Here is a 19,034-nt window from a genome sequence, read left to right as displayed (position 1 = left end):
CTGAGGCCTTGACACTTATGTTGGTGTTAGACGTGCTACCGGTATCCGCCATTAGTGCAGTGGGATATAGACAATTGATGGAGGTATTGTGTCCCCGGTACCAAATCCCATCTAGATTCCACTTCACTAAGCAGGCGATAGCGAGATTTTGCCATTTAATTCCAGTGATTTGGACGTATAATTATTAACTACAGTGATCTTGCCAATTAATTCCAGTGATTTGGAAGTATAATTCCAGTGATTTGGACGTATAATTATTAATTAGTGATCTTGCCAATTAATTCCAGTGATTTGGACGTATAATTATTAATTACAGTGATCTTGCCAATTCATTCCAGTGATTTGGACGTATAATTACAGTGATCTTGCCAATTAATTCCAGTGATTTGGATGTATAATTATTGATTACAGTGATCTTGCCAATTAATTCCAGTGATTTGAACGTATAATTCCAGTGATTTGGACGTATAATTCCAGTTGGAATTGTTTGTGTCGCTAGGCTTAGTCATACAGCTACCTCATTGCACCTCTTTGACATCTTTGCATGAGGTGCTGTTTGGGGCCTAGTTTTTAAAAAGTGCCATCCTGTGTGACACTGCCGTATGAGTCCAGGGGTACTGCTGTATTAGGCCTGTGGTACTGCCGTATAGAACCACCAATTGCAGATTTTTTTAAAAGTGACTGGAGCGGGCTGGAGATGCTGTCAGTGGACCGAACAATTGCGGCCCACTCTCGACATTCAGCCACTGCGTGACACTACTAAATGGGCCAGGTGGTTGTGTCGCTTAGCTCAGTCATACAGCAACCTCTGTGCACCTTTTTTCTTCTTTGCATCATGTGCTGTTAGGAGCCTTTTTTTATATCTGCCCTCCTGTCTGCCACTGCAGTGCCATGCCTAGATGGGCCAATTGTTTATGTCGCTTGGCTTAGTCATACAACTACCTCATTGCAATTCTTTTTCTTCTTTGCATGATGTGCTGTTTGGGGCCTTTTTTTATATCTGCCCTCCTGTCTGACACTGCAGTGCCACTCCTAGATGGGCCAGGTGTTTGTGTTGTCTACTTATGTCGCATAGCTTAGTCATCCAGCAACCTCGGTGCAACCTTTTGGCCTAAAAACAATATTGTGAGGTGTGAGGTGTTCCGAATAGACCGGAAATGAGTGGAAATGATTGTTATTGAGGTTAATAATACTGTAGGAGCAAAATTACCCCCAAATTCTGTGATTTTATCTGTTTTTATGTTTTTTTCAAAAATCATCCAGATCTAAAACCAAAACCAAAACACAAAAGGGTGGTTTTGGCAAATCCAAGCCAAAACCAAAACAAAGAAGAAAATCAGAAAATAGGAACCAATTATATTTATGGGAACCTTCAATAATAGAAGTCGGGAGATTCAATCCATTCTGCAAAGACATTGGTCTGTTTTACAAACCGATACAGATTTTAGAGAAATCCTTCCACCGAAAGTACAAATGAGTTGGCATAGGGCGCGCAATCTAAGAGATATTATGGTGCAAAGCCATCTACCAACTTCCAATCCATCTCTGCATTTTAGGAAAGGTTCATATCAATGCAGGCAATGTAGGGCCTGCCAATTCATGATACTGAAAGAGAACTACATGCATAGATTGGAAAAAAATGGACCATTGATGGATACATTGACTGCAAATCGATAGGGGTAGTCTATCAAATCACCTGTCCATGTAATAAAATCTATATCGGTAAGACTATAAGAACATTTAAAACAAGACTACTTGAACATATAGGAAATATAAGAAATGCCAAACAAGACAAACTCAGATTCAGAACCTTATCTCCAGTGGCCAATCACTTTTTGTACCATCACAATGGTAACCCCAAAGGGCTAACTGCGTTTGGCATGATACAGATCAAACCAGGAATTAGAGGATGTGATGTGGACAAGGAGTTGCTGAAGTTCGAGACGAAAATGATTTTTCTGATGGATTCCCAATCCCCAAAAGGACTGAATGAGCAGAATAGCTATGCACCTTTTCTTTGAATTGACGTTATGAACTTTAATCTTAAATACCATCACTGGGCCTGAATGGGATGGAATGAGCAGAAAAACTATATCCCCCCTTGTCTCTCTCTCTCTCTCTCTCTCTCTCTTTTCTCTGGCTGGGTCCACAGGATTATCCACAGGATAACATTGGGATATTGTCGAGCGACAGCGAAAATGGCACCAACACGGTCACGAGCTTTCTGGCCTCCCAGGATGCATTGGGGCCTCCACTATATAGTCCCGCCCACTGACTCAGTCAGATCAGTTTTTTGCTTGGTGCGGCAGGAAGCCGCACGGTCACAGGGCTGCTGTGAAGGCAGCCTCAAGTTTTCATTACTTTATTTTTATAGACTTACTATAATGTTTTTTAGAGCGACTTCTCTTAACAGCGTCTTAAACGCATATTAGAAAGAGTCGCTCCAACAACTCCCCACCGGGTCGCAACAACGCTTACCTCCGCGGTACAGTGCTGTCTCGACGGGAGTCTGTGTCGGATGTTCTAGCAGGTCCAGCAGACGTAACCAGGCTGTGGCCGGAGCATGGGGAGACGGTGAGTCTATGGACTTCCTCTTACTAGAGGGGTCAGGACACAGCTACACTGATTTGGTGGAGACTACAAACAGTGTGTTGATGCGCCGAACATCTCGAGTGTGACACCGCTACGCTCCGGGGATCATAGGCGCCAGGACTAGGTAGAGGCCGCGATCCTGGGAGTTTAAGTCAACAGGGGGATTCAGACGCTCTCCTGGCCGCCCATCCTCCGAGTTCATGGCCAGTTCCAGCGTGTCTCTCGTTTCATGAACTGAATAACCTCACTTCCGGCTCAGACGCTACCACGAGGGTACTCGGTCGCAGCTTAGACGCTGCGGTTGTGTTCACTGGATATAAACCCGCCCAGACCGAGTCACAGGCCTTTAGTGTCTGCATACACGTGGAAGTCGCTCAGCGTCCGTGTCCGTTGGTGAGCGTCCGTGTCCGTTATCAGTTACCAAGAGCGGCAGTGTACACCAGTAGCGTCTGAATCCACTCAGCGTCTTACGAGCGTATTTGCTTGGATATGGAAGTGTGGTGAGTCTCCCTGTATCCCGCTCTCTGGAGGCAGGGTATACAGTACTAAAAATTCCTTCTACTTTTTAGTATGCATTGTTAATTTTTAGTACCTATTGCATATGAGACCTGTATATTACTGTGTTTTCTGCATGTTATGTTGAAAATAGAACCAGTTAAAACAGAAGTACAATTTTCCTACTTATGTATAAGTTATTATGGAGGTTGTATTCTCATATGACAATGTCTAATGCTTTAACATGTGACTGACTGCTAGTATGTGTGCTGACTTTTCTGTGTAATGTCAGTCCTGTTCTGACCCTCAAATCAGGTGCACTGTGGTCAGATTGATCTCACCTCTATATACTGACATATAGGGTGTTTTTCAGTCACAAAGTGTGTAGTCGATAACAGGTTAATACCATGTCTATGAGCGGCAAAAGTGATGAGGAGAATTTACCAAGCACTCCTATAACCCTAACATGCTTATCTTGTAAGTCAGGGGTAATTGGTATGAATCAATTGGTCACTTATGAGGGTGTCACAACTGAGGGCCTGAGCTGACGGGAGGCAGCCTCAGTTGTAGGGGCTGAGATGTACCGGAACCTGGGAGGTTGTATCAGACCCCTGGACATGTAAGTAACATGAATAATAACTGCCCGAAGGCGTGACCACGACAACTTGGATAAAAGTCAATGATGTTTATTATGACAACTCCGCAACACAGCAGCAGTAAAAGAAAACGTAAAAGTCAGCAAAGAATAAATACAGTTCCTGGGTACTACAGGATGGCAGGAGCCACAGGGCACTGGTAGTGTGAGATAGTTCTTATGATCTTCTAGATGGAAAGTCCTTACCAGGCCCGACTGTAGCAATGGAGATAACCCAGGATTGTGCCAGCTGGTGTTCCAGGAAAAGCTGGGTTGCTGAAGATAAAACAGCTGCTGTGGATACTGGCTGGAACCAGACTGTTGTTAGCACGGAGTGGATACTGGCTGGAACCAGTTAAATAATAAATGAACTTGGGAGCGATGAAATATGAACTGAAATGTAGAACTTGAGAGCGGAGAAATAATAATACCGGTGGAGAGTGGTAAAGTGTAGAAAGGACACCGGCCCTTTAAGGGAAGCTGTACTCTGCTGGAAGCTGAGCTGGAAGCAGGTAATGTTGTAGCTGGAAACAGATGAATCCACAATGGATTGGAGAGTCAGGCTACACCGCAGGTGGAATGCTGGTGCGGGTCTCTATGGTGGAAGTCTTGAGACAGGAGCTGGAACCTGGAAGACAATCACAGGAGAGAGACAAACAGGAACTAGGTTTGACAACCAAAGCACTGACGCCTTCCTTGCTCAGGCACAGTGTATTTATACCTGCAGCAAGGAAGGGATTGGCTAGGCAATTATGCAGATTATCAATACTGAGAACAGATTGGTGGAAATGATCAGCTGACAGAATCCAAGATGGCTGCGCCCATGCAGACACTTGGAGGGAAGTTTGGTTTGTAATCCATGTGGTAATGAAAACAGTAATGGCGGCGCCGGCCACCGGAGACAGGAGGCGCCAGGCTGACAGATGCACATCCAACCACGCGGACACAGCGGAGGCCGCGGCTGACGTAATCGCCACTCAGACACTCTGCGTGCAGAAGTTCAGGGACGGCGGCGGAGGCCGAGGGAGACGCCATGCCAGGTGTAATATGGCGTTTACTGTGACAGCGTCCCAGAGTGACAGGAGAGGATACAGGAATGTACACATCAGGATAACAGATGGAATCCGGTCCTGGAGCGCTGAGCCAGCCTTAGGAGGCATCTGATGGGTAAGAAATGGCGTCCAGATACCCGGATCGTGACAGCACCCCCCCCTTTAGGAGTGGCCCCAGGACACTTCTTTGGCTTTTGAGGAAACTTGGAATGGAATCTCCGGACCAAGGCAGGAGCATGGACATCAGAAGCATTGGTCCATGAACGTTCCTCAGGACCATAACCCTTCCAGTCAATAAGATATTGTAGTTGACCGTAACGGTGACGTGAGTCCAGGATCTTGGCCACTTCATACTCAACGCCTCGTTGAGTTTGGACTTTCGGAGTTGGAGGAAGTGAGGAATGAAACCGATTCAAGATCAGCGGTTTCAACAGGGAAACATGGAATGTCCTGGGTATTTTTAAGAAGGGAGGCAACTGGAGCCTGTAAGCAACAGGATTGATGACTTGTTCAATCTTGAAAGGACCGATATAGCGAGGTGCAAACTTCATACTGGGAACTCTTAACCTCAAATTCTTCATGGATAACCATACCCGATCACCCACCTTGAGAGCAGGAACTGCTCGACGCTTCTTATCCGCAAACTTCTTGTACCTGAACGATGCCTTGAGCAGAGCTGATCGTACGCTCTTCCAGATATTGGCAAACTGATGCAAGGTGATATCCACTGCGGGAACAGAAGTTGCTGGAAGCGGTTGGAACTCAGGGACTTTAGGGTGGAATCCAAAGTTAGTGAAGAATGGTGTTGAAGCAGATGAAGAATGATACTGGTTGTTATGACAGAACTCGGCCCAGGGAAGTAATTGAACCCAGTCATCTTGAGAGGAGGACACATAGATGCGGAGGAAGGCCTCCAAGTCCTGATTCACCCTCTCGGTTTGACCATTGGTCTGAGGATGGTAAGCCGTGGAAAACTTTAGCTTGACTTGGAGGACTTGACATAAACTTCGCCAGAATTTGGCTGTGAATTGAACTCCTCGATCTGAGATAATTTCTTCAGGAAGACCGTGGAGTCGGAAGATCTCTTGTATGAATACTTGAGCCAACTTGGAAGCTGACGGAAGACCGGTGAGAGGAATGAAGTGTGCCATCTTGGTGAACCGGTCAACTACCACCCAGATGGTATTGAACTTGTTGCACATGGGTAAGTCTGTAATGAAATCCATCGACAAGTGGGTCCATGGTCGACGGGGAACGGATAGTGGAACCAGTTGCCCCACAGGCGACTGGCGGGATACTTTATGTTGGGCACACTTTGGGCAAGATGCAATAAACTCCAAGACGTCCTTTTTCAGAGTTGGCCACCAATAGGACCTAGAGATAAACTCCAGGGTTTTTTGGATACCTGTATGTCCGGCAAAACGGGAAGCATGGGCCCAATGCATGAGCTTCTTCCTTAGCATCGGCTTCACAAACCTTTTCCCTGATGGGGGCGTAGAGTCCATCCCTACCGTGGAGAATGCCAACGGATTTATAATAGGATGCTTGTCTGAAGACTCTGACTCATTTTCTTGCTCCCATGAGCGGGAAAGGGCATCGGCCTTGCGATTCTGAGAGCCCGGACAGAACTGGAGTTTAAAGTCGAACCTGGAAAAGAAAAGTGCCCATCTGGCCTGACGAGGGTTGAGACATTGTGCGCCCTTCAGGTATAAAAGGTTCTTGTGGTCTGTAAGTATGGTGATTGAATGAGAAGCTCCCTCCAACAGATACCTCCACTCTTCTAGAGCGAGCTTGATGGCTAGCAACTCCTGGTCGCCAATGGCATAGTTGCGCTCAGCTGGGGAGAACTTCCGGGAGAAGAAACTGCAAGGGTGTAAATGGCCATCTTTAGCCCTCTGAGATAACACCGCTCCTACACCAACGGAGGAGGCATCCACCTCTAAGATGAAAGGAGAGTCGATGTCAGGCTGTTTCAGAACAGGCGCAGAGATGAACCTTTGTTTTAAAAGATGAAATGCTTGCATGGCTTCTTCAGACCACTTGGACGGGTTAGCACCCTTCTTAGTGAAAGCAGTAATAGGCGCCACAATGGTGGAAAAGTCTCGTATAAACTTTCGGTAATAGTTGGCGAACCCTAAGAACCTCTGGACCCCTTTGAGGGTTAAGGGTACCGGCCAATTTTGGATTGCTTGTAGTTTCTCAGGATCCATCTCTAGTCCGGAACCGGACACAATGTACCCTAGAAACGGAATGGACTTGACTTCAAAGACGCATTTTTCTAATTTGCAATAGAGATGATTGACACGGAGACGGGACAGAACCTCTTTAACCCAAAAACGATGTTCCTCTAAATCGTTGGCAAAAATGAGGATATCGTCTAGATAGACCACGACATGACGGTATAGAATGTCTCTGAAGATCTCATTGACAAAATGCTGGAAGACAGCTGGAGCATTGCTCAATCCGAAGGGCATGACGAGGTACTCATAATGTCCGTCACGGGTGTTAAAGGCGGTCTTCCACTCGTCACCCTCACGGATCCGGATGAGATTGTATGCACCTCGCAAGTCCAGCTTTGTAAAGATGGTAGCTCCGCTAACTCTGTCAAAGAGCTCAGTAATCAGGGGTAAAGGATAACGGTTCTTGATGGTAATGTCGTTCAAACCTCTGTAGTCGATGCACGGCCGCAGACCACCATCTTTCTTTTTTACAAAAAAGAAGCCTGCGCCGGCTGGAGAAGAAGAAGGTCGAATGAACCCCTTTGCTAGGTTCTCTTTAATATATTCCTCCATAGAATGCGTCTCAGGCAGAGACAACGGATAAGTTCGGCCTCGAGGTGGAACCTTCCCTGGAACGAGGTCAATCGGACAGTCCCATTCTCTATGAGGAGGAAGGATATCAGCAGAAGCTTTACTGAACACATCCGTGAAATCTTGATATGGAGGAGGTGGAACATCAGACGACCTGGGGGAGGAAGAACAGACAGGCAATACTTTAAACAAACATGTCTCAGCACAGGAGGAACCCCATGCCAGGATTTGCGTAGTCGTCCAATCAATTGTAGGATTGTGAAGACGGAGCCATGGAAGGCCCAGGACCACAGGATGTGTGGCTCTTGGAATCACTAAAAAAGAAATAAGTTCGGAATGAAGAACTCCCACTCTCAGACGAACTGGTAGAGTCCTTAAAGAAATAACTGCATCAAAAATTTTGCTGCCATCCACGGCAGTTAAAGAAATGGACGAAGGAAGTCTCTCGGTGGGTAGGGACCACCGTTTAACATAGGCTTCGGTAATAAAGTTCCCAGCTGCTCCGGAATCAAGGAGGGCAATGACGTTCCGATAACGTTGAGCAACTTGAAGCGAGACTGGGAGATTACAATCTTGAGGAGATGGAGAGGAGATCATTACTCCTAGCCGGCCCTCTCCTTGGCGAGCTAGGATTTGGAGTTTCCCGGACGTTTGGGACAGGCATTAATGGTGTGAGACGGAGCTGCACAATAGAGACAGAGAAACTCAGAGAGACGTCTTCGGCGCTCAGCAGGAGTTAAACGGGAACGGCCAAGTTGCATGGGCTCATCTTTAGATGGTGACAGTTGACGAGGAGGAGGAGCAGAAGATTTTGGAGCAGATGATCTTCCACGCTCAGTTGCTCTCTCTCTGAAACGTAAATCAACTTTCGTGCAGAGTGAGATTAGCTCATCTAACTTAGAAGGTAAGTCTCTGGTAGCTAACTCATCTTTAATACGCTCAGATAAGCCATGCCAGAATGCAGCATACAGGGCCTCGTCGTTCCATGCCAGTTCGGATGCCAGGATCTGGAACTGTATCAGATATTGTCCTACAGTACGTGACCCCTGGCGTAAACGGAGAATCTCGGATGAAGCTGAGGTTACCCGGCCTGGCTCGTCGAAGATGCGCCTGATCCACGGAGAGTTGTCTGAATCCCATCCAGCCGAGTAGAGAGATCCTGGAGACAGCGGATGATGTGGCCCTGTGCAGCCTCCTGATGTTCTAGTCGGGCTGCCAGTTCTTGCATCGGCCTGGCCGCTTGATCCTGGTCTCCGGCTGGATTCATTAGGTCAGTGCTTACTGTCACAACTGAGGGCCTGAGCTGACGGGAGGCAGCCTCAGTTGTAGGGGCTGAGATGTACCGGAACCTGGGAGGTTGTATCAGACCCCTGGACATGTAAGTAACATGAATAATAACTGCCCGAAGGCGTGACCACGACAACTTGGATAAAAGTCAATGATGTTTATTATGACAACTCCGCAACACAGCAGCAGTAAAAGAAAACGTAAAAGTCAGCAAAGAATAAATACAGTTCCTGGGTACTACAGGATGGCAGGAGCCACAGGGCACTGGTAGTGTGAGATAGTTCTTATGATCTTCTAGATGGAAAGTCCTTACCAGGCCCGACTGTAGCAATGGAGATAACCCAGGATTGTGCCAGCTGGTGTTCCAGGAAAAGCTGGGTTGCTGAAGATAAAACAGCTGCTGTGGATACTGGCTGGAACCAGACTGTTGTTAGCACGGAGTGGATACTGGCTGGAACCAGTTAAATAATAAATGAACTTGGGAGCGATGAAATATGAACTGAAATGTAGAACTTGAGAGCGGAGAAATAATAATACCGGTGGAGAGTGGTAAAGTGTAGAAAGGACACCGGCCCTTTAAGGGAAGCTGTACTCTGCTGGAAGCTGAGCTGGAAGCAGGTAATGTTGTAGCTGGAAACAGATGAATCCACAATGGATTGGAGAGTCAGGCTACACCGCAGGTGGAATGCTGGTGCGGGTCTCTATGGTGGAAGTCTTGAGACAGGAGCTGGAACCTGGAAGACAATCACAGGAGAGAGACAAACAGGAACTAGGTTTGACAACCAAAGCACTGACGCCTTCCTTGCTCCGGCACAGTGTATTTATACCTGCAGCAAGGAAGGGATTGGCTAGGCAATTATGCAGATTATCAATACTGAGAACAGATTGGTGGAAATGATCAGCTGACAGAATCCAAGATGGCTGCGCCCATGCAGACACTTGGAGGGAAGTTTGGTTTGTAATCCATGTGGTAATGAAAACAGTAATGGCGGCGCCGGCCACCGGAGACAGGAGGCGCCAGGCTGACAGATGCACATCCAACCACGCGGACACAGCGGAGGCCGCGGCTGACGTAATCGCCACTCAGACACTCTGCATGCAGAAGTTCAGGGACGGCGGCGGAGGCCGCGGGAGACGCCATGCCAGGTGTAATATGGCGTTTACTGTGACAGCGTCCCAGAGTGACAGGAGAGGATACAGGAATGTACACATCAGGATAACAGATGGAATCCGGTCCTGGAGCGCTGAGCCAGCCTTAGGAGGCATCTGATGGGTAAGAAATGGCGTCCAGATACCCGGATCGTGACAGAGGGTTTGTGTGCAAACTGTTTCGCTTTTCAGCGAAGTAAAAAACAGGAGTTAGTTCAACCTCCAGTAGAGCCACCATGGAATATGATCGCAAAGACTTCAATAGCGGACAGGTTAGCTCCGGTAGCACCACCTCAAGGGTTAGGTTACACTATGAACCCATACATGCAGCTCCCTTCCTATGGTTTGGTTCCAGTAGCTTCTACAAGCAACCAAGGGGCAGGTAAGACTAAGACAGAAACGTCTGTATGGCAGACTACACAAGATGATACATCGGATGAAGATGCGGAAACAATAGATTCAACTCCGTATGATGATCAGTCGCAGAGCTTTAGTTCAGAAGATGTAGCTGAACTTATTAATGCAGTGAAGGCTGTGCTTTCTCTGGAAGAACCAGCCAAGATAGCGTTAAAAGCAAAAGCACCTGTATTCAAACTAACAAAGTCAGTGAAAGCTGAATTTCCAGCGTCAGATGAGTTGACGGAAATGATTGATGAGTCTTGGGCAGCGCCCAGTAAAAAGTATAAGATTCCTAAGAGATGGGATTCTTATTATCCATTTCCTGCTGGGGATTGTTCGAAGAGAGAAGTTCCTCCAAAAGTAGATGCACATGTTCTGCGACTCGTGCATAAATCTGCTTTACCACTGTCATCTACCTCTTTGAATGATGTCACAGACAGAAGGGTAGAGAGCCTATTGAAAAATATTTTTTCTCTTGTAGGAGCAGTGGTAAGACCTGCTATGGCTTCGGCCTGGGTAGCAAAGGCAATGGGCGAATGGATAGAGGAACTAGAGAATGACATCCCCTCTCCTACTAGGGAGCAAGAGGATAGTTTTTGCCGTTTAAGACAATCTGCCCAGTATTTAGAAGAAGCAGCAATTGATGTAGGCACTGTTGCTTCTAAAGCTTCAGCCTTGGCAGTAGTCGCTCGCAGAGCAGTTTGGCTACAGACCTGGAAGGCAGATGCGGAATCCAAGAAGGAATTGGAAGCATTGCCTTTTGTGGGTAATATATTATTTGGAAAACCTTTATCGGATATCCTAGAATCAGAGGCTGAATCGAAAAAGTAAAATGTATAGACCCACTAGATAGTCACAGCTGCTGGAAGAGGTTTGTCAGACCCCCAGAGGATTAAGTATAGATAAAGCAAGAGCACCAGCGCTATGAGTCGTTTAGCCAAAATATTGATAAGAAACAGTTGGATCAGTTAATCAGTATCTTTATTTTACTTTTTTAATATAAAATAATATTAAAACAATACTAAAACCATAATAGAGACTGAATAGTCGATAATAGCATATAGATAAAAAATAATCGAAAAAGGTCAGATTTCCGGCTGCTTTTAACCCTAAGTCCAAGGGTTTAAATTTAGCTCTTTTCGTTGGCAAAGTAAAGCGAAAGCTAAAGAGGAGCCTAAGCAACCCCAGTTTAAATCCAGGGGTAGGAAGCAGTGGGCTAGCAAGAAGCCAGCTTCCAAACCTGAACAGAAACCCTCAGCCTGAAGAGACGGGCCTCCGCCTGGAGGATTCCAGGGTTGGGGGCCGACTCCTGCAATTTGCACACATATGGCAACAGTCAACAACAGATGCCTGGGTGCAGAAGGTAGTATCTCAGGGGTATGGGTTCCCATTCAGGAGGCAGCCTCCTCAAAGATTTTTTTGCACCAGCCCGTCTCGTATAGAGTCGAAGGCCAATGCCCTGCAAGAAGCAGTCCAAAAATTACTGCAGTCAGGTGTGATTGTCCCAGTACCTCCATCACAAAAGGGACAGGGGTTTTACTCCAATCTATTTCTAATCCAGAAACCAAATGGGTCATATCGACCAATTCTAAATCTAAAAATGTGGAACAACTACATATGGATCCCGAAGTTCCACATGGAGACGTTACGCTCCATAATGTTGGCTATGGAACCGGGAGACTACATGGTATCTCTGGATGTACGGGATGCTTACCTACATGTGCCTATAGCACTGTCACATCAGTGTTACCTCAGGTTTGCCATCCTCCAGGAACATTTCCAGTTCCAAGCTCTGCCTTTCGGGCTAGCTACAGCACCCAGGGTGTTTACCAAAATCATGGTGGTTATGGCAGCTTGTCTGCGCAAACAAGGGATAAGGATATTCCCATACCTAGACGACCTGTTAATCTTAGCACAGTCGCAAGATTTACTGTTGAGCCATCTCCAACAGACGATAGTTTGTTTACAGAGACACGGGTGGCTCATAAATTGGGAGAAGTCGTCCCTGAATCCGTCACAGCGGATGGTTCATTTGGGAGCCATATTGGATTCAGACCTACAGAGAGTTCTCTTACCAGAGAAAAAAATAGTCAAGGTGCAGGTCATGGCTCAGGAAGCGTTGCAAGCCCAGACAATGTCAGTCCATGCAGCAATGCGACTGTTGGGTCTGATGGTATCAGCGTTCGACATGGTGGAATATGCGCAATTCCACTCCAGACTGTTGCAGCATCTCATTTTGACCAAATGGAACGGAAATCATCAAATGATAAAGAAACAGATGATAAAGATTCCAGTAAATGTAAAAAGGGTCTCTAGCGTGGTGGCTACAGACAGACCATTTAAACAACGGGAGACCCTTTTGGATAAAAGAGTGGCAAGTCCCGACGACAGATGCCAGCCTGCAAGGCTGGGGGGTGGTACTCGGAAGCCTATGGTTCCAGGGAAAATGGACCGCAAGGAAAAGTTGCCTGCCGATAAATCTGTTGGAGATAAGGGCCGTTTACTTGGCCCTAGTTCAGGCAAAGGACAATCTACAAGGAAGACCAGTCCAGATCCGCTCAGACAATGCGACGCTAGTAGCATACCTCAATCATCAAGGATGAACTCACAGCAAGAGTCTGATGGAGGAAGTAACTCCCATTCTAAAATGGGCGGAACTCCATCTCCCGGCATTGTCAGCAGTATTTGTCCCGGGTGTACTAAATTGGGAAGCGGATTTTCTCAGTCGGCACACCATTCAGGAAACCGAATGGGCACTACACCCAGAAGTGTTTAAGACACTGGTGAACAGATGGGGTCTACCGGAGATAGACCTTATGGCGTCTCGTCTAAACAACAAAGTTCCGAGGTACAGATCAAGAACAAGGGACCCAGGAGCGGTCCTGGTAGACGCACTGTCAGTTGAATGGAGGTTTCAGCTGGCATATCTGTTCCCTCCAATATCTCTGTTACCCAGAGTAGTGAGAAAGCTAAAGCAGGCAAAAGGAGCAATCATTCTAATAGCTCCAGCTTGGCCAAGAAGGCATTGTACCAGATCTGTTGAGAATGTCCATGGAAGCACCGATATTGCTCCCTCAACGTCCAGATCTGTTAATGCAGGGTCCTTGAGGCTGCCTTCACAGTTGTCACAGTTATCTGGACCGTCTATTTTTGACGGCGTGGCTGCTGAAACCTCTATCTTAGAGGCTAAAGGATTTTCGAAACAAGTAATCCAAACCATGCTTAGAGCAAGAAAGCCTTCTTCGGCTCGTGTGTATCATAGAATATGGCAAGCCTATATTCATTGGTGTACTGGAAAAAATTACAATCCGAGATCTTTTAAAGTAGCTAGGATTTTGGATTTCCTGCAGGTAGGATTGGATAAAGGGTTGAAAGTTGCTTCATTGAGGGTGCAAGTCTCAGCGTTGACTGCATGGTTCCAGCAGAAGATTGCTGACCTACAGGATGTACGTACGTTTTTCCAAGGAGTAGTACATATTCAACCTCCATTTGTTCCTCCTGCAGCTCCCTGGGATTTGAATTTAGTTCTTAAATTTCTCCAGGGTCCACTGTTTGAACCACTTGAGAGAGCAGATCTTAAGTGGTTAACGGTTAAAGTTCTTTTTTTACTGGCAATGGCGTCAGCCAGAAGAGCGTCAGATTTAGGAGCATTATCTTGTAAGTCTACTTTCCTAAGTTTTTTTCCCAGACAGAGCAGTTCTCAGAACGAGATCTAGTTATCTTCCAAAGGTGGTATCAAAGTTTCACCTGAATGAAGAGATTGTAGCCCCAGCCTTTCAGGTATCGGGACTATCTGCGGGAGAAGCGTCGCTGGACGTGGTCCGGGCTTTAAAAATCTACATAGATCGTACTAGTGCCATCAGGAAAACAGATTCCCTCTTCATCCTCTACGGATTCCATAGAAGAGGATGGCCTGCTAGTAAACAGACGCTGGCGAGATGGCTCCGAATGGTAATATCTGAAGCTTATTCTCATGCAGATCTCCCTATTCCGGCTAATGTCTCTGCACACTCTACACGTAAGGTAGGTCCTTCTTGGGCAGCACAACAGGGTGCTTCAGCAGAACAGATATGTAGGGCAGCCACAAGGTCTTCCATAAACACATTCATCAGACATTATGCCTTGGATACTTTTGCCTCTCATGACGCAGACTTCGGGTGAAAGGTCCTCCTGTGCAATCAGGAGCGTCCCCACCACTAAAATGGCTTTGGGAATCCCAATGTTATCCTGTGGATAATCCTGTGGACCCAGCCAGAGAAATATACGTTATGGTAAGAACCTACCGTTGATAACGTGATTTCTCTTATGTACAGGTATCCACAGGGATCCCACCCTGACGCATCTGATTTGAGGATCTAGACAATCACTAAACCTCTTCCTTCTTGTATGGAAGGGTGTGCATGTGTGTTCTTATCGCCTGTACAGGTCTCTACCTAATGTTCCTGCCTAAAATCGCTGTGGAAAGAACTGATCTGACTGAGTCAGTGGGCGGGACTATATAGTGAAGGCCCCAATGCATCCTGGGAGGCCAGAAAGCTCGTGACCGTGTTGGTGCCATTTTCGCTGTCGCTCGACAATATCCCAATGTTATCCTGTGGATAACTGTGGACATAAGAGAAATCACGTTATCAACGGTAAATTCTTACCATAACGTATATTTTTTGGACTGATGTTCTCAACTAGTCACTATTCCAACTGTAGATATCGCCATTGGGCTTGGAAAAATCTGTAAAATGCTGGAAAATTATCACATCCTTATTTATATTTGATTTAATACTATTATGTTTAGGTATTCAAATCTGTAGACATTGCCATCAGCTTCAGATAACTAGTGAAATATGAAAATATCTATCCCTGCTCTATTGCTTATACTTACCTCTCACTTACTTTAGCTGAATTTAGCTGATATATGGACCAATAAAGTAATATACAAGATCTTCGATTACCTTTCCATTTGATGGGGAATTTGATATAACCAAGTGTACAATATAATGAAGCTTACTTACCTTAGAATTATAGACTGGAATTTAGAATTTTATTGGTGATTTACAATATCATCCGATTTATACCATATTATTTTATAATATTCAAGCTCTATTAAGATATTATTATCAATATAATTGACAATTATGGTCACATGATACTGACTGTCTCACTCCTTTTTATGCACATTTTTAGTTTAGCATTTTTATACACGTTTGGCACTTATTGGGTTTGGTTTTTGCACATTTTGAATTTCACACACTCATTAGGTCCATTATTATTTTATGTAAGGCCTAATTATACATATATACACATAAAAAGCAATATTTTAGTATTTTGTTGTATTAAGCATTATTATTATTATTAGGTGATGACCGTGACGACAGGGAAAGAGAGTGACGACAGGGAGAGAGAGTGACGACAGGGAGAGAGAGTGACAGCAGGGAGAGAGAGTGACGGCAGTGACGATAGGGAGAGAGAGTGACGACAGGTAGAGAGAGTGACTACAGGGAGAGAGAGTGATGACGGTGACGACAGGGAGAGAGAGTGACGACAGGGAAAGAGAGTGACGACAGAGAGAGAGAGTGACGACAGTGACGACAGGGAGAGTGACGACAGGGAGAGAGAGTGACGTCAGTGACGACAGGGAGAGAGAGTGACGACAGGCAGAAAGAGTGACGTCAGTGACGACAGGGAGAGAGTAACTACAGGGAGAGAGAGTGACGACAGGGAGAGAGAGTGACGACAGTGACGACAGGGAGAGAGTGACGACAGGGAGAGAGAGTGACGACAGGGAGAGAGTGACGACAGGGAGAGAGAGTAACGACAGTGACGACAGGGAGAGAGAGTGACGACAGTGATGACAGGGAGAGAGAGTGACGACAGTGACAACAGGGAGAGAGAGTGACGACAGGGAGAGAGAGTGACGACAGGGAGAGAGAGTGAAGACAGGGAGAGAGAGTGAAGACAGTGACGACAGGGAGAGAGAGTGACGACAGGGAGAGAGAGTGACGGCAGTGACGACAGGGAGAGAGAGTGACGACAGGGAGAGAGAGTGACGTCAGTGACGACAGGGAGAGAGAGTGATGACAGGGAGAGAGAGTAACGACAGTGACAGCAGGGAGAGAGAGAGAGTGACAGTAGGGACAGGGACGGTAACAACAAGGAGAGAGGTGACATTAGGGGAACATTACCTCATTTGTTGCTGGTGGCTGGCAGCGGTGAACGGTGGGCTGCTGGCGGCGGTGAGCGGCGTGCGGTGGGCGGCGGCTGTAAAATGCTGGAAAATTATCACATCCTTATTTATATTTGATTTAATACTATTATGTTTAGGTATTCAAATCTGTAGACATTGCCATCAGCTTCAGATAACTAGTAAAATATGAAAATATCTATCCCTGCTCTATTGCTTATACTTACCTCTCACTTACTGATCCTGCTAACTGAATGTCCATTTAGAAGAATTTAGCTGATATGGACCAATAAAGTAATATACAAGATCTTCGATTACCTTTCCATTTGATGGGGAATTTGGTATAACCAAGTGCACAATATAATGAAGCTTACTTACCTTAGAATTATAGACTGGAAGTTAGAATTTTATTGGTGATTTACAATATCATCCGATTTATACCATGTTATTTTATAATAGTCAAGCTCTATTAAGATATTATTATCAATATAATTGACAATTATGGTCACATGATACTGACTGTCACAGTCATGAAAGCACACACTCTTTTTTTATGCACATTTTTAGTTTAGCATTTTTATACACGTTTGGCACTTATTGGGTTTGGTTTTTGCACATTTTGAATTTCACACACTCATTAGGTCCATTATTATTCTATGTAAGGCCTAATTATACATATATATACACATAAAAAGCAATATTTTAGTATTTTGTTGTATTAAGCATTATTATTATTATTATTATTATTATTAAGTGATGACAGTGACGACAGGGAGAGAGAGTGACAGCAGGGAGAGAGAGTGACGGCAGTGACGATAGGGAGAGAGAGTGACGACGGTGACGACAGGGAGAGTGTGACGACAGGGAGAGAGAGTGACGACAGTGACGACAGGGAGAGAGAGTGACGACAGGGAGAGAGAGTGACGACAGGGAGAGAGAGTGACGACGGAGAGAGAGTGACGACAGTGAGAGAGAGTGACGACAGTGACGACAGGGAGAGAGAGTGACGACAGTGACAACAGGGAGAGAGAATGACGACAGGGAGAGAGAGTGACGACAGGGAGAGAGAGTAACGACAGTGACAGCAGGGAGAGAGAGAGAGTGACAGTAGGGACAGGGACGGTAACAACAGGGAGAGAGGTGACAGCAGGGGAACATTACTTCATTTGTTGCTGGTGGCTGGCAGCGGTGGGCTGCTGGCGGCGGGCGGCTGGTGGCTGGCGGCGGTGAGCCGCTGGCAGCTGTGAGCTAATACAGCGCTCTACACAGCCGCCGGCAGCCGCGCAGGGATGGGGAGCACCATGTACAGCAGGATGGCCACTTCACTCGCCTCCTGCTGCACTTTCAGTTCCGCATTTCCGGGTCAGTGGAAGAAGTGGCGGTATACCATACCGCCGTATACCGTCCCACTTCGACCACTGGACTCTCACCATAATGTTCTCTCACAAGTATATTCGTCACAAGCACATTACACATAGATTATGCTGGATAGGCATATCTTCATATAATAGCACCATGCTTTTCTGTATATATGTACATAATATTTATATACATATTGTCTCACCATAATGTTCTCTCACCTGTAAATTTGTCACAAGCACATTACACATAGATTATGCTGGATAGGCATATCTTCATATAATAGCACCATGCTTTTCTGTGGCATGGAATGATCTATAATGCATAGTATCTCATTCCATCATGGAATGAGATACTATGCATTATAGATCATACACTTTAGGAGGTTTATTAATTTTGGCAAACAATAAATGTATTTTGTTTAAGTGGAAAATGTAAGACACTAATATGGTAATATTAATATAACAATCAATTAATTTGAGTGTATTTATTCCCTATTGAATAGTACCAAGAAATGTAAAATGGAACAATACTGGGTAGAAATAAGCTTATTTATCTTTATGGTTCAATATAATGGAACCAATTTATCTTATTATAGGGGGCTAAGAAATGTATGCGATTTCCATATTAAGGATATACAGCACTTATTATTAAGCAAACACAGCATTTATTATTCTAATACATTTAATACAGGAGACGGCTGATTGGCTAATAAGCATCACGTGATGGCCTAGTTATATTTAATACAGTGCCAACACTCATACACTAATAAACTGCATGTAAGTCATCAAACTCCCTTTCCCAGCACTCTGATACAGTTATATATACATAGATATCTTAAACAGACCGTAAACATTGTGGTGATATCACGCTCTCCCTATGTTTAACATGGGAGACGGCCGATTGGTCACTGAACAACTTGTGACGAACTCCCTATGTTTAACATGGGGGTATTGTCATTGGCTGAGCTAGTCATGTGATCGGAGTGACGCAAGAAATGGGAACTGTGGGCAGGAAGTTCTCAACACCTCCTATTTTTAATATAGGAGAGTCGCGATTGGCTACTGAGGTCACATGATGGG

This window comes from Pseudophryne corroboree, chromosome 4 (genome assembly GCF_028390025.1).
Source record: "Pseudophryne corroboree isolate aPseCor3 chromosome 4, aPseCor3.hap2, whole genome shotgun sequence".
NCBI classification, from domain to species: domain Eukaryota; kingdom Metazoa; phylum Chordata; class Amphibia; order Anura; family Myobatrachidae; genus Pseudophryne; species Pseudophryne corroboree.
Note: the sequence above shows the minus strand (reverse complement) of the source record.